We start from the raw sequence: 5,012 nt of genomic DNA on the forward strand, positions 1-5,012 counted from the left end.
AGTTCTTTTTTTTTTTTTTAAGATTTTATTTACTTATTCAGGAGAGACACAGAGAGAGAAGCAGAGACACAGGTAGAGGGAGAAGCAGGCTCCATGCAGGGAGCCTGATGCAGGACCCTACCCCAGGGCTCCAGGATCACGCCCTGAGCCAAAGGCAGACACCCAATCTCTGAGCCACCCAGGCATCCCTAATGAATCTAGTTCTTGTTGGCGGTCAAGATGATAACAAGCAAGTACCTGGGAGAACAATGATGCTCCTTGACACACATTATGGAACTGCTTGGAACAAAGACATTCATTCTTCATCATTCAACAAGTATTAATTCAATGTTTAATACCTCTTAGGCACTGCTGTAGGTCCTGGGGAACACAACACTGAACCCAACAGACAAGTCCCCATTCTCGGGGCCTTACATGCCAGCAGTGTCTGGATAAAATGAGTTATCTTCTGAGAATGTGTGAAATTCCAGCCATTAATGCTCACGGATTCTTTCCAGAGGGCTGGGTTTCTACCTGAATTAGGAGGGGATGAGAGTCAGTGAAGTCTATGTCAGTACTGATACTTGAATCCTATCTGCATTGTTATGAGATCCAGAGAATCCCAAGGAAGGCTTGTTGAAGCTCTTGAACCAGGCTTTGTTCTTGTTTTGTTGTTGTTTTTAAAAAAATATTTTATTATTTATTTACTCATGAGAGATAGAGGCAGAGGGAGAAGCAGGCTCCCTGTGGGGAGCCTGATATAGGACTTGATTCCAGAACCCCGGGATCACGACCTGAATCAAAGGCAGATAGATGCTCAACCACTGGGCCACCCAGGTGTCCCGAACCAGGCTTTGAAGTAGGAGCTGTTGGGTGGACATAGTAAGGGAGGCGTTCCGCTCAGAAGAAATAACATTCTTCTGAATAACATAAATTCAAGTCATGGAGGCATTGAAAAACATAAAAGAGTAGTGATAATTCAGTATCACTGGAACACAAAATAAGAATTCTAAGAAATTGGGCAGATTTGGTTAGTATGAATTCTTGAACGGCCTTTTATGCTAGGCAAGGGGTTTCAGATAGTAACCTATAGAATTCAGAAAGACAGTCAGGAATTTTAAGCAGCAGCACTACCTGACCTGATTTACTTTTTTTTTTTTTAAGATCTTATTTATTCATGAGACACACACACACACACACACACACACACACAGAGAGAGAGAGAGAGAGAGAGGCAAAGGCACAGGCAGAGGGAGAAGCAGGCTCCATGCAGGGAGTCCAACGTGGGACTTGATCCAGGGTCTCCAGGATCATGCCCTGGGCTGAAGGCGGCGCTAAACTGCTGAGCCACCCAGGCTTCCCCTGATTTACTTATTGAAAGATTATTTTGGTGGTATTGTGGATGTTTAGATAGAGGCAGGCAAGCAATGCACAAAAGAACCATTCCTTCACTTGGTATTATTAAGGGCCTAATACACAGTAGGCATTGTGATAGATATAGTGAGAACAACATAGGCATGATCCTTCCTTGCTCTTCGGGGGCTTACAAAGAATCTGGAGAATCAAAGATTAAATAAATAATGACAGAAATACTATGTTACAGGGATCCCTGGGTGGCACAGCGGTTTAGCGCTGCCTTTGGCCCAGGGCGCGATCCTGGAGACCCAGGATCGAATCCCACGTCGGGCTCCCGGTGCATAGAGCCTGCTTCTCCCTCCTCCTGTGTCTCTGCTCTCTCTCTCTCTCTCTCTCTCTCTATGTCTATCATAAATAAATAAATAAATAAATAAATAAATAAATAAATAAATAAATAAATAAATAAAATACTATGTTACAAATATGCTCGTGTTATAAAGAAGTAGAGAATGCCTTTAGAATATGTAATTAGGGGATCCCTGGGTGGCGCAGCGGTTTGGCACCTGCCTTTGGCCCAGGGCGCGATCCTGGAGACCCGGGATCGAATCCCACATCGGTCTCCCGGTGCATGGAGCCTGCTTCTCCCTCTGCCTGTGTCTCTGCCTCTCTCTCTCTCTCTCTCTCTCTCTCTCTCTCTCTCTCTGTGTGTGTGACTATAATAAATAAATAAAAAATAAAATAAAATAAAATAAAATAAAAGAATATGTAATTAGGACACCTAATAGGAGGCAATCAGAAAGTCCTTCCTGGGGAAGTTACACAGAAATTGGAGAGTGAGTGGACGGTTAGAACTGGGCTGGATCAAGAAGCTGGGCACCTTTTAGGAAGTGAAAGAAGGGCCTCTGGATTATCTGGACTTATGAACAGGGGGAATGACCAGAGACACCATTGAGGAGATACAGCAGACCATGTTGAAGATACTAGGCTTTGAATCAAGAGCCTTGGAGAAAGTCTTTGAGTTATTTTAGGCTGGAGAGTAAGATGATTAAGCTTTCATTTTAAGAAAAAAAATCATTTTTAATAGATTTTATTTATTTATTCATGGGAGACACAGAGAGAGGCAGAGACATAGGCAGAGGGAGAAGCAGGCTCCCTGCAGGGAGCCCGATGCGGGACTCGATCCCAGGACCCCAGGATCATGACCTGAGCCAAAGGCAGACACTCAACCACTGAGCCACCCAGGTGTCTTCATTTTAAGAAAAAAATCAGTAAGGATGCCTTGTGGAGAACTATTTCAAGAGGCAAAGAGCAGACATGTATGGTTCTGACCAGGATGTGGAGCAACAGAACTCTTCCCAGGGTGGGAAATGTAACCTGGTGTAACCATTTTAGAAACAGCCTTGAGTTTTTCATATAGTTAAATATACACTTATCTTGTGATTTAGTAATTGTGTTCCTAGCTATTTATCCAAGAGAAATAAAAACATATGTCTGCTGTCCTTACACAGACAAAAAAGATGTGTACAAAAATGTTCTTAGCAGCTTTATTCATAATAACCCCAAACTGGAAATAACTCAAATGTCAGTCAACAGAAGATGATGAACAAGCTGTGGTGAATTCACTCAATGGAATACTTCTCAATAATAAAAAGAAACATACTTCTGATAGTTTCAACATGAATGACTCTTACAGACATTGAGCAAGAGAAATAGGTCACAAAGGATAAATACAGTGTATGACTCCATTTACATGAGCTCTTGAACCGACAATACTCATTTATGGGGTTAAAAGTCAGAAGCATAGTTTCCTGGTGTCAGGTGTATGTGTGCTGGGGGAGCAGATGAGCAACTGAAAAGAAGCCCAAGGGAATGTTCTGGGGTGATTGACATGTTTTATATATTGACCTATGTGTATTTATTTGTCAAAACTGATTGAATTTTTCACTTCACATGGGAGCATTTTATTTTACATAAACTATAACACAACCAAGAAATAAAAGGGAGAAAGGAGAGAATCTGTGGCATTTTTAGGAAGGTGGCAGAGGAGAAACAGAGAAAGGGATAAATAAGAGAAAAGTTTGGAGGTGAAATAATTTATTGATGCACTGGGGGAGCCTGAGGGAAAAGTCAAAACTGACTCTTAGGTTTCTGGCTGGGCAGCTCAGTGACTGGTAGTGTTATTACTGATCTGAGAAAAACTGTCCCCTTGGGGACACGTTTGTGTGGGGTGGGGGGGGAGGGAGCAGAGGAGGACGAAGGAGCCTTGGCTTTGACATGTCAGTCTGAGATGTCTGGGAGGCATCACTTGGCCCCATTAGACTACACTTACCCCATTTTTCTTGGTTTCTTCCCTGGAGTATCACACATCAACAAGACTATTCTCATTCTATAGCAACGATTCTCAATAAAATAATACTTTACCCCCATTCCTCAGAGGGTTTGGGAAAACCATTAAAAGTGGTTTCGGTTGTCACAAAGTGGTGGAGGGTGTGCTGAGATTCAGTGGGTAGGAGCCATGGGTGCTGGATAGTCCCACAAAATGCAAAATTCTCTCTCTCGCTGGGCACTCACACAGGTGAAAGGTGTGTTTATAGTTATCCCAGGACCTAACTCCTTCTCTTTTCAGTTTTAATAGACCCTAAAGTTTCTGGTAATGCAATTACTACATCAGTTGAGGGGGAATTATTGTCTAGTTGTTCAGAACTTGAGAATTGCTCTGTATTCCAGAAAAATTTTGCCTCCAACTTCATTACAGTTCCTGGTGTGTGAGTAATCAATGTGACACTACTGTGTCAGTATGCATTTGCAGTCCGGATTCTACATATAGTTGCCAGCATCTGCCTACTTTACTGAGGCTTCAGTGGAGACCATTCCCAAGCATTCACCTAGTGAAAGACATTTTATTTTATATTTGCTTTTCTCTTATTTCTCTTTTAAATCAGAGATAAGTGATAATATACACATTTTGAAATTACGTGTTAGATTATATGATCTAGGATTATCATTTTGGGGTAGTAAGGCGTGGTATAACAAAATATTTGTTATCAAAAGGTGCTGCAGAATCTAATATGGTTGAGATAAACCCATCTACATGGGCTCAGGAGGCAAACTGCTTGGTTTTACTACTACAATTTATGCGACTTTGGGCAAGTCAATAATTCTCATCTGTAAAATGGGAATCACGTTTCTACCTCATGGAGCTGTGTGAGGAAAACAATGAATGTTTGGTTAATATTTCTAAAACACTTAGAATAGGGACGCCTGGGTGGCTCAGCGGTTGAGCATCAGCCTTCGGCTCAGGGCGTGATCCCAGAGTCCTGGGATCGAGTCCCACATCAGGCTCCCTGAGTAGAGCCTGCTTCTCCCTCTGCCTGTGTCTCTACCTCTCTCTCTTTCTGTTTCTCATGAATAAATAAATAAAATCTTAAAAAACAAACAAACAAAAAACACTTAGAATAATGCATGCCTGGCACATATTAAGTGACAAATAAAGTTTAAAGAAAATAAATACTCTATTCAGGAAATTTTATTCATGGTCATGCCTTCAATTCCCACTATGCATTATTGTGGAAATTTTTCCAAATTTAAAAATATGTTGAGTGAGCTTTGCCTAAAAAATACATTTGTAGATATAATGACACTTGGTGAGACTTGGGAGAAAAAAAAATCATTTTCTT

Source organism: Nyctereutes procyonoides, unplaced genomic scaffold, assembly GCF_905146905.1.
Source record: "Nyctereutes procyonoides isolate TBG_1078 unplaced genomic scaffold, NYPRO_anot_genome, whole genome shotgun sequence".
In the NCBI taxonomy this organism is placed as follows: domain Eukaryota; kingdom Metazoa; phylum Chordata; class Mammalia; order Carnivora; family Canidae; genus Nyctereutes; species Nyctereutes procyonoides.